This window comes from Solanum verrucosum, unplaced genomic scaffold, assembly GCF_900185275.1.
Source record: "Solanum verrucosum unplaced genomic scaffold, falcon-dt-bn FXZP01000294.1, whole genome shotgun sequence".
In the NCBI taxonomy this organism is placed as follows: Eukaryota; Viridiplantae; Streptophyta; class Magnoliopsida; order Solanales; family Solanaceae; genus Solanum; species Solanum verrucosum.
Window position 1 is genome coordinate 316,441 of NW_026019925.1, and position 12,649 is coordinate 329,089.

Below are 12,649 nucleotides of genomic sequence, written 5' to 3' on the forward strand. Positions count from 1 at the left end.
AATCACTCTCAAATAAACCTATGGGAGAAGAAGACAGATTTGGGGTCTATATATAGGGAAGGAGACTAGTATATACATTTTCATATATAGAAAGGAACTATTTTAGTGGTTGTTGGGTTTTAAAAGGTGTACATGAAAAATGAAGAGTTATAACTTTTATGAAGAGTTGTGACTTTTATGATGAATTGTGACTTTTATGAAGAGTTGTGACTTTTATGAAAAGTTGTGACATTTTTGAAAAGTTGTGACTTTTTTGTAAGGTTGTGACTTTGACGAAGGGTTATGACATTTTACTTTTTCCAATGGGTTGTGATATTTTTGATAAGGCACAATAAACACGTGTTCACACAACTCTTTGTTGTCTATTAATAGAGGGGTTTCCTCTTATTTTTCAACAACGAATTTTTGGACTTCTTCTGCTTCTATTAAATCTAGTACTAGTATTATAAGTATACTTTATTGTTGTTGAATGGTTCACTGATACCATCGTTTTAGCTACTGATACACCAGTGAGTAATATCATTTTATTATGGGAGGATATATTTCATTAACCTCGGATACTTTAGGGGAACAATTTCCTAAAGGACACACTATGCGGGCTCGATTTTCTTCTCTGAGAAAATATATTTTTGTATTATTTCTAATATGTTTTTTGTTCTATTTTCTTTGCTAGTTTTAAGTTTCTAATTTTTAAAGTATTCTTTAAACATTGTTGTTTCTTACCATGTTCTTCAAAGTTATTTTTCTAAGTATCTTAGTATTATAGGTTGAACTATAATTTTAAGGAAACTATCATATTGTTGGATCTTTTTTTGTTCTTTTGATCAAGGGAAATAGATCATGTAAGTAGGAGTTTGTGTCCTTATAATTTGTTTTGGACAGATTTTTGGATTGGGGCACAACATATCGTAAACGTTGTTATTGTGGCATTTATATGATTCCAGTATGTCCAAGTAAGTACATGAAGAAGGAATCTTAGACTTGATGCTACACAATAATTTCTTACTATTTCTGACTATAACCTTGATCAAATTAAAGATGATTAAGTTAAATAATTTGTTATTGGATTAATAGTTTTGTTCTCCTTTGTGGTAAAATTGGGTAGAGAAATGCTTTTGTGTGTGATACATCCAATATTGTAAGCATATTTCTATAATTTTAATCCAAAGAAATCGATCATGGATAAAGACCCAAGTGATACTTGACAACAAGAAAAGTGACTTGCATGACATCCTCATTATTGTCTGGTAGATATGATTCAATGGGAGTAAAAAATATGTTGGCAATAATCATAGAAATGTAAGCCACGATGAAGAAATTCTTCAACTATATGATGATTTAAAGAAAAATGGACCAAACACATCTCCACTGCTACAAGGATGAGTGAAGTATAGTACTTCTGAAACAATTGTATGTAGAAAATAAGAAAAAATAAAAACAGGAAAATCACGTGCATGCAACTGTACGTGTAGAAAATATATGTGTGATGATACTTGCGAATAACACCTGCTGATAAATAATCTATCTAACAGGCTTGCTACCAATACGATGAAACATCTTCAACATAGCTCGGTTTTCTGCATTTCTACTACTTTTCGCCTATATTGTTAATTGAAAGGAAAATGAAATTTATACCTAACCCCCACAAAATCATCCATTGTATTTGACACAAAGCTATGAAATTGAATGTAGAAAATAAAATTTGAAGTGCAATTTTGCAAATTGAAAGTTTCACATCTAAAATACTATGACGAGCTACGAAATGAAAGCTTTGACAAAATAGACTATAAAATCACTAGTTTGGAATTTTTTTTTTCCTTAACTAACCACTCCCATTGCTTCTTGTCTACTCCCTTGGGAATATAGTTAAGAGCCTATATAGTTGGCTTATTCTTCAATAAGTTGCATGCAAGCTTCCTCTCCATTTGTTCCATAACTCATTCATCCATCCAGATATATGATCACAATGATTATGTCAACACTCTCTAATTTATCCTACAATATTAAAATATGAATTAAGTTAATGAACACAACATAAACGATGATGAATTTCACTTCTATAGTAAGGAAGATGAAAAAAGAGAGTAAAATGTGCGTCAACTATGCAAAAACTATGTAAAAAGTAAAGTAAGAAGAAGATGTATAACAATGGTTAATGATGGAAATAGACAAAAAAAAAGTTTCAATTCAACATGAAGTTAAGCACTAGATGGAAGATGACAGTTAAGCCAGGCAACTATATGTATTCATGATTCAACAAGGTAAAACTAATTGCATACATAATGTATTCATGATTCACCAGTATAAAACTAATTTCATATAAGATTTAACTAATTGAAACTCAGACTTCTCTCTATCCAGATGGCATACATCGCTTCAGTAAAGACCATTCTAAATAGTCTAGCACTTTGTGATCTTTATCTTCTATAATGAGTTTCCCAATCTACATATTGTTTCTAGGTTTGGGCAGTGACCATTAATTTTTTGATCCACTTAATAGCCTTGCCCATATGTCGAGAGTATGGTTGCATGAAACGAACAAATGGTCTCTGCTTTCATCAGTAGTTCTACAAAGTCCACACTCTGATTCCACATTGATCTTCCATTTGATCAATCTGTTGGCTATCACTATCCTCCCCTGGAAGTGTAACAACAAGGTTTAGGCGAGCAAATATTCTACCAAGATACTAAACCACAAGGTTTGAGCGAGCACATATACATCTTTCATTTTATTGTACTATGATTAGATTTTTGATTAGATTAATGTATATAGAATAGATCCCTTTTAAGAACTAGCCAATATAAACTAAGTAACTAAGATAGATCACATGGTAGATGAATGAAATTGAGTATGCATTTGACTAGAAGACATGGTAGAGTTTTTATGTCCTTTTCCTCATCCCTTACCAAAAGCACCCGGAGAAAACAAACCACTACTATTTGTATATAAATTCACAATGACTATTTGATAAATTATTGTATTGAATGTAAAATAATTCTACAAAAAAAAATGGCCTAAACTTGTAAGACTTGACATTACAATGCATATGGATAGAAATGATCAAAAGGACACAACAATCAGTGAGCAAAGCTATGTTATTGGCAGTAGTTGCAGCGGTTATATATCATTCTTGGAGAGCCAGAATGAGGCTTTTTGAAATCATAAGATTATCGGACCACTACTGATCCATAAACTACAAGTGAGAGTGATTAGAAGAATAAAGGAGTACATATATAAGAATAACTACTAGCTAGTCTAGCTGCTTGTTTTGTTTGATACATAAAAGTTTAATTTCAGTCATCTATGCAATTAAATCTCAATAGTTCTGAAAAAAACTTACTTGTTTCAACATGTTTGATATATTGCTTACCTTGATTGCTACATGGACGAAATGGAGTTTTAACTTACATATACTCTTTCTCGAGAACCATGAAGTTCTTGTAGGAAACATAGAGGTTCTTTAACTACAAATCTTAGAACTGCACAAAGAATACGAAGGAAATACTTTGTACAAGTGCCCTCTTTATTAACCAGAAACATCTGCTTTTATAGGATTATAGACTCAAGAAGATAATATATATCCATGACTCCCACTTGACTAGAAACTAGGAAAGTGCCATCAGATATCATAGGGGCCAACCACTTTTTCAGAGTCTCCAATGACTTTGTCTTGATCATGTATTGATAGTTCTCTGAGATGTTTCTGGTGCACTCCAAAACTGTGTTGATGTCATCACTGAATTTTACCTTCTTTCCCCTGACAACCACATAATGAACCGGCTTGAATTTAGTGGCCTTCTTCTTCCCTTGTGGCACCATGGCTCTGTAGGCAGTGTAGAATTCCCAGACCCAATTTGGAATGTAAGGGCCACGCGGTCTAGTGAATATCTGGAACTTATGGGACCTCAAGAAGCTTCAAATCTCCGGGTATATGTCTATTACTCTGTCAGTAGACAACCTCTTATCCTCGATAATGGTCCTCAATCCCTCAATCTTTAGTCTGTTCATAGACCAGAGAGGAGGACCATGTGCAGGTGGTGTTGGGACCACTGCTTGGTCTGGGATAGGAGGAGGAGTAGCAGCTTGGGATACCCAGATCCTAGACGGATCATGCATCCTCTTGGAGCACAGTTCATCACTCTGAGCCATCAGTAGCTCATCATCCTCAGGCTCAGAAATTGCAGCCTGAGGGTCTTAGTGCTCACCCTCACTCTCAAAAATGGTGAGGTGAGTGGCATATATCCCCTCATTATCGGAGCTAACATCCGGTGATGCCAAAACAGGTGCCTTGCCTTTCCCTTTGCCTTTCCCACTGGTGGTAGGCAGCTATGTGGTCTTCGCTTCGGATGCAGCTGCATCCTCATTTATGATAACTCGTTTTGCCCACTTGCGGGGCGGCATGTCTGTACCTACCACTTTTGGTCTAGCCATATCTGTAAAACACACCAAAATAAGTTAGAACGATTCAAGAAAAATGCAGAAAATAAATTGCAGAAAGACTCGTCGAATCACTTTTGTGAGCCAGATCGGGCTCGCTGAAAAGACTGGAGCAAAAATTTCCCAAAAAAATGGCATGTCGGTGATGGGAGAGTCCTTTCGGTGAATCACCGACCTCATTCGGCAAGCACAGACAAGCCTATCAAAAGTTACAATGCATATTAGTGGTTAGGGGCGTAGAAAGGGCGATCAAAGAAGACTTTCGGTGAGTCATTGAGTGCACCAGGCGAGCGTAAGCTTCTCACCAAAAGTTATAGAACCAAACTCAACAAAAGCATGAAATTGAAGGCAATCAAGAGGGATTTTGGCGAACCGCCGAGTGGTTCGGCTAGCTCGACCCAGCTAGCCAAACTACGCAACATGCCTATTTTCAACCCCAACTTCTAAAATCAACCCGCAACCCCCAAAAACAAAATCAAACCACACACATTATCAATTTAGCCAAGACCCATTAGACCCATACCACCGGGGTACTTAGACTTCCCCTGATTTGGCTAAAATTGGCCATTTGATGAGTTTTGCCCTTAAGAATGACGTCAAACACTCCATCATTGGGAAAAGCACGTCATTTAGCACAATTTGGGTTACTCAGACATCACCCGAGTAGACTCAACACCAATTAAGCACAACCCACAAGATTACGATCAATTTTAAAGAAGGAAATTCGGGAAATCAACCACATAGGTAATTAAGGCATGAAATTGAATTTAAAACATGCAAACAAGCACACATATACAAATTCAGAAAGGCCCAGCACAGATCAACATAATTTATAACAAAGCATTTGATTTCAACCTCTATTTACGAATTTAGGGTTTGGAAAACCAACCTTTAATGCCGAATATATGTATCTGTAAGTTAGGCGGCAAAGTATCCAACTCTGAACACAGAATCAATGACTTAAAAGCGAAAAATGCAAAAATATGGGAAATATAGAGTGCGGGTGTGATTGTATGTGTCACGCCCCGAGACGCGAACACGGGACCTAGGATTACAAGTGACCCCAACCTAACCCTGCTGGCATAATCATGAGCATACTAAAGATAATAAACTGATGCGGAAGATAAATCATAAATAAAAATGAAAAGATGGGGAATACCCATATACTATAACTTAGATAAATGAAAACTGATGAATTTAATACAAAGAAGATATTAACTCAATACTAAGCTGAATCTATCTATGTCTGAAAATAGCCTCTAACTGACTAGAAATGCTGGGACAGACCCCAACTAAGTCTAGCAAAACTGAAACTAAAGGACTAAAAATAATACTGAAAAGAGACTCATGACTATTTTCCTCGGAGAATGAGAACTCACCACTGATTCTGTTGAACTAGAGATCGGGAACCGATCTAAGCGTGATCTGGATGCTGAGAACCTGAACCTACATCACGAGAAGATGTAGCACACGTATGCGTCAGTACTTAAAAGGTACTGAGCATGCAGAATAGAATACAACTGAAATAACATATAACTGAACAAAGCAAATAAGAAATGATATAATCTAAACAGGATATAGATACTGAATGTTGAGATAACTGAATGCAGTGACCAATTTATAACATGCTGAAACTGAATACTGACTATACTAATAAATGGTCAATGCTATAGAATTTGACTGAACTGTGGGAGCTACTAATAATCGATAATAAAACCACATGAGATAAATGTGGAGTCCGATGTATACTCCCCATCGAGAGGACCTAATATACCCTGCCAGAGGAATAGAGGCATGCTGGCGTGATCCCTGAAATGATGCCCACATAGGGGACTTACAACCTACGTGGCTAGTAGTTCTGGGACTATTTGGGTACGCTGAACCCTAGTCCAACTCGGTATTATGCTACTCCCAATGGATTAAGTGATTAACACATTATGACTGAATTTCTGTAAGTTACTGGATAGCTTAAACTGAATATGCAAAACTGAGAATGCAACAATTAATCTAATATTGATGCATTAATAACTGAGGCATGTATAATTGAATAACTGAAATATCTAACCTAGCATGTGTAATTTGAAGAACTAAAGAAATATATAGCTAGGGTTCTGAAATTCATGAAATAAACTGAGCAATAACATGATAATCTGATTTGGAACATTTAAACAACTAATTCATGATGATTAGTTGAAATTCTAAAAAACCCTAGGTTTGTTCATAATCATGGAATCAAGAATCTAACTGAATTCTAGGGACCTAATGGGCGAAAGGAACCCACTAGTGAAATCCCACATACCTGGTGACGAATTCCATGAAGAAATCCTTCGATTTCAGGGCTGGAACTGGAGGAAACTTGATATGTTCTTGAACTAGGGTTCTTGACTTCTTTCTCCTCTTAGCGTTCTAATTTTTCTAAGTTTTGATTAATGATTTGACTTAGGTAAGTTCTAGTTATGTTTCTAGGCTTAAACTGAATAAAACCTCATAATTTAGGGTTAAACGACGTAGCTTAGGGGTCCTACGAATTAGGAAAAGGACCAAAACAACCCTAGGTTAATTTTGGCGAAGCCCATCCACAAAAAGAACGACGGTCCGTCGTTTGATCTACCGGCCGTCGTTTGGGTCCGTCGGTCAAGTCTATCCGGTAGGTCTTCACTAAAACGAGCATAACTTTTTACTCGGAGGTCGGATTTTAGAAAACTTGGTGGCGTTGGAAAGAGGATTCAATTATCTATGATATAATAGGTCATGTGACACATAATTCATTTTCTACTAAGAGTTATGACTATTTGAAGTTGACCCAATCAACAATTTTCCTCAAACTGGCTGCTGACCCTTATCTACGGTCAAACCTACGGACCGTCCATTGAATGATGGTCCATGCTGGTCGACCGTAGTTCATTTTAGAGGATGGGTAAAGGAGTCTTGATCCACAGACACAGACCATGGACCCTGGGTATGTCCGTGGGTCGAGACTTAGCCGATTTTCTTAGCTGGGTTTGGGGAGGGGTTGCAGTGGTGACCACGGACCACCAGCACGGGCCATGGTCTGACCTACGGTCCGTGGATAGCGACCTTGGGTTGCACCTGTAACTTCTCAAAATCTGCATTTTGGTCTATCTAGGATACGGGATGTTACAGTATGAAGTTGAAAAGTGAAGGAATGTGAAAGAATTTGAGAGTTTATACATTTGGCCTTTTAAAACCATGCAGTTCGCACCTTTCGGCGATATTATTTTTCCTCGCCGAACCACTCGGCTACACACCGAGTGGTAACTTACCTCGCCGACTTTTGTAGGACCTCCAGTTGACTTGGGGGTCCAAACGGTGGACAAAGAAAGGTTCACCAACCTGTTCAATGATTCACCGACTAGTCCATGGGCCCGCTGAGTTTTACAGACTCTAACCTGATATATTCCTGAGCCCAACGGTGGTCCAAGTCGGGCACGCCGACCTCTTCGGTGAGTCGCCGACTGGACATTTTACTCGCCAACCTACACTTTTCCAACACATTCTACACTTTAACCTGCACAATCAACACACGTTATTCCAAAAACAAAAATAAAGCAATAAAAACTTGGGTTGCCTCCCAAGCAGCGCCTTAGTTAACGTCGTGGCACGACGTAAGTCCCCACTCAAACTTCATTCTTAGGGTTCGCCATAGTATCACTAGGCAAACCCCTTGATGTCTCAGGTTTAAATGAGAAGAAATTTGACCCATTTGGGTCTCCGACTGCTTGATAGAGACGGAAGGAGAGGTCACCATCTGGTTAAGGGTCAATACATCTTTCTTCATATCATTCAAAATTTTATCGCACCCTTCAACCTTGTTGAGAACACGAGAAAGCATATCCTCAGATCGGCCACCCTCAGAATCTTTGGGCTTTTGATAGTTGTGGGGAGGAACATACCTATCCTTCTCCCCATCTATTTCCTTCCAAGTGGCATTTTGATCTCGCCATTCTTTATCACGATCTCTCCATCCCTCATCCCTGTTACAACCTTGGTTACCACCCTATCTTGGGTAGTTTGCACGATAACCTCCTCCTTGGTTAGCTAGAAAGTTCATTTTCTCATTGTACAGCGCTTCAACCTTGGCCTCATCAGGGTTTACACACCCAACACCCACAACATTTACACTTTTAGAACCAACTTCCATGACATTCTTGGCTAAAATGTCGAGTTGGGTCATCATCTTTGCCATGATTTGGTCCCTCTCTTGATCTTTCTCAAGCTGCTCATTTGTCAATTTAAAAGTGAGAGGGGAGACCTGATCTGAAATGACCCAAAAAGTTCTTAAAAATGTGCTTCGGAAGTTACCGAAAACTTGTTTAGCTATATCAAAAAAAAATCCGTTTCGTTTTTCGAAAATCCAACTTCATATTCTTGTTTAGGGGGTCAAATTGAGTGGGAAATGGGTCTAACCCAAATTTTAGAGCACCCGTATCAAAATCCGAAATTTCCAAGTGAAGCCTTTTCGAGGGTCTACTTTGGAGGGTCATATCTCCTAGCACACAAATAATTGTGTGGCTCATAACATATCCATGGAAAGCCCTTTGAGTTAGCTACCTAACGCAATTCTTTTCATCTCATTCGGAGTTCGGACGAAGAAGTTATGCCCATTTTCGTAAAATCTGTCCGGCAGGAAATGCAATTTCCAGTGAGCGTTTTTACTGTTCACCCGCCTCATTTTTTTTTCTAAGTGTTGGACCATTTTTCCAAAGGGCATATGTTATTTCCTATATACCATTAGTTCAATTCTCATCTCTAAAACATTTTCCAAAACACATCTCCCATACTTAGACACATTTTCTCTCAAGTTCTCTCAAGAACCCTAATCCAAAACCTTCCTCAAGATTGAAGAGACTCTTGCTCCAAGTTCCAAGCTTTCATTGAAGACACTCTCAAGACCTTCATAAGAACTCAAGGTATGTGGTGTTGAACTCATGGGTCCTTCCACCCATAGTGCCTAGACTCTATTCTACTCACTAATTCATGGTTTAAGTTAAGATTCATAAATTAGTCTTGTTCTTTGTAATAATTTCCTGCACATTGAATTTTAAACATGAAAAGTGATTGTTTTGAGCATGTTGTGACTCTAGAACTTGAATCTAAATTTGGAATGGATGTGGAGATTTTCATGTGGTATTGTGGGTGTTAAAAGGTGTTGTTGTAGGTTGTTCACTGGTTTGGCTGCATAATTACTACCCTATTTTCCATGCTCTTTGATTCCATTACATGCCTTCAAGGTGTTTGACAAAATGTCCAACTATGGAGAATTGATGAATCGATGCTTTAAAGCTTGAGTTATGAGATGTATGGCAATCCAGAGATGTGTTGATGACAAACTAAGTTTGTGTATATGTTCATTCCATACGTGAGATTGCATTAGAGCCTAATGGGAATTTCCTATATAAAGTGTTGTATGACCATGCCCGGTCCGGGGGAAAAGAACCGGACAACCATGTGAGAGGTTTATATCTCACCACCTAGGATGCTTGGGGTGTGACCAACATCAACCATGTGAGAGGTTTATATGTCACCACCTAGGATGCTTGGGGTGTGACCAACATCAACCATGTGAGGGGTTTATACCTTGCCACCAGGGTGTCCGGGTGCGAACAGCATCCCCCATCCTAAGTTGGGGTTATAGATTGGTTGGATCATGCATACACATATGATAACTACTATTAGTATAGATTTACTTAAACATGTTTTGACTTCACTTTGATCATGTATCCTCATATTGTTATTCATAATGCCTATGAAACTATTTCTTGTATTTCGATTGCGTCCTTGTCTATTGTTGTGTTGCACCCCGCATACTTAGTACATTCCAAGTACTAACGCATATTTTGCCTACATGATGTCACCATGTAGGGACCGGAGCTACTCTTGATCCTTCTCTCCATTCACGTGGCTAGTACGGTGCTTATCCGAGTTTGTTGGTGAGTCCTCAATGATTCAAGAGCTATGTTATGTTTCCTACTCCTATGTTTTGAGACTTTAGCTTGCAATTGTATTTTGACTATGAGGGGAGCCGGTAGTATGTCATGGCCCCCATCCTATCTATGCATGTAGAGGTGTGCGTTGGACAAGTATTTTGTAAATGATCTTGACTCTTGTTCTATAATGTCTTTTTTAAATGATTTGCCCTTAGTCCCTATTTCCCGTTAATTAATGTTGATTGTACTTCCGCGACCGATGAAGTGTGATGACAAGTTTGAGAGGCTTGTTTGGGGTTCCTTCGGGTTCCTCATTCGCAATGTCACATCTAGGCCCTAGGCTTGGGTCGTGACATGATCTTCACTAGAGTACCATGCCCGGTTAATTTTGGTCATACCATCCAAGATCAGGGTTGCTATAACATAAGGTTGTTGCATCAGACCTCCCAGAGAAAGTTGATTAGCTACTCCTTTGTTCACCGAATCAAGGATTCGGTAAAAGCATTACAGTTAAACGTTGTTGGGCAAACCATGGGTTGGGCATTGTAGCACCAACTTCTTAAATCTTAGCCAAGTCTCATGGATTAGCTCAACCTCCAAACACTTGAAGCTTTGGATGTTGTCCCAAAGAGTCATCATCTTCGAAGGGGGAAAGAATCGCACTTGAAATGCGGTAATGAGCTCTTCCCACAAAGTGATACAATCTCTTGGCAACTCTGCCAACCAATTGCACACTTCTACCATTAGATAAAATGGAAACAACTTCAGCCGGACCGACTCTTGAGATATGTTATTAAAGGAGAACGACCCACAAACATCAACAAAGTTCCTTATGTGCTCATGGGGATCCTCATGAGCCGAGCCACCAAACAACCCTTTCAATTGCAAGAGCTGCAACATGGTGCTAGTAATGTGGAACACGGTGTTCCCTTCAGCTGGAGGCAAGCGAATGGCACCAACACCACCGACTAGATTAGGGTCATTAACATTCGGCTCATTTACATCATTAAGATTGCCGATGTCATCTTGGTGGCCCACTTGGCTACCATTGCTTCTGTTGACACTTATTTTCTCTGCAATAAAACAACAACGCAAAAACCAAAACTAAAAGTAAGTAGATTCAACTATGACTAAAAAGAACAAAATTCAACTTCACCAAAAGAATTTCAAACTACACCGCTCCCCGGCAGCGGCACCATTTCCATTAATCGTTTCAACGACAATTCATCCAATTCTAATTGTCAACGATTGTTACTCAGTATATAACCCAACTAAATGAGTTGGGGTCGAATCCTACAGGGAGCAGTACGTGTATAAGATTCAATTGAGAAGTATCAACATGTTCAAATAAGTCATAGGAATAAAAGTTATCAAATAAAAACATCATTCAAATAAGGGGGTGACACGAATGTCAAATGAGGGGTTTTGATTTTAATTATCAACTTCAAACAGTGCCAAACAATATGAGATAACAATAATGAGACGGGTTCTTGGGATGCGATTAGATTATACGCTAATTTAGATAAGTGGGTGATTGCAACTATTAAAAAATAGCTAAATATCAGTGAGTAAGCTAGGCTATGGAGGAGATAAACTTTCTCTCAAAAAATTTACCCCCGAATAAAGTTGATTTCTCTCGAACATCAACAAGCATGCAAAATAAGAATAGCCCACACCTTAGCCCATTCACTCTCTCGAGTTGAAAGTGTGGGATTGGGTTTAGGATTCACTCTCTCAGTTGGACCCAGGTCAACCCAATACCCACTGACTATCAGTCAAAAACTTAGTTCTAAAACCTCTCTCTCGAGCAAGCCACAAACACAAGGCTAGAACTGTATTTGCAACTACAATTCTTAAATTAAACCAGATTTAATGATTGAACTCACTTCTAAATAGCATTTAAACTAACAATTAGCAATACCCATAAACTAAATCAACCCAAAATCACATAATCACACCCCAAGAATTTAGGTTTTAGCTAGACATCATAAAAAGGTAAAAACCGTTACCAAATTGATTATCCATCTACTGGGTAAGAGTAGATTCTTCCTTAAAATGCTCCAATTCAAAGAATCTCAAAGACCCACTTCCAATTTATCAAAAGTGAAAAATTTCAGTTCTTCAAAGCTTAGGAAAAACTAGAAAAAAATTGTCTCAGTTCTAAAAATATGAGCTATGATAAGATATTATGATATTAGATACTAAACTAAATGTTCAAAAATGTATTTATAGTCGTCAAAAATGTGTTGGGCAGAGTCACTTG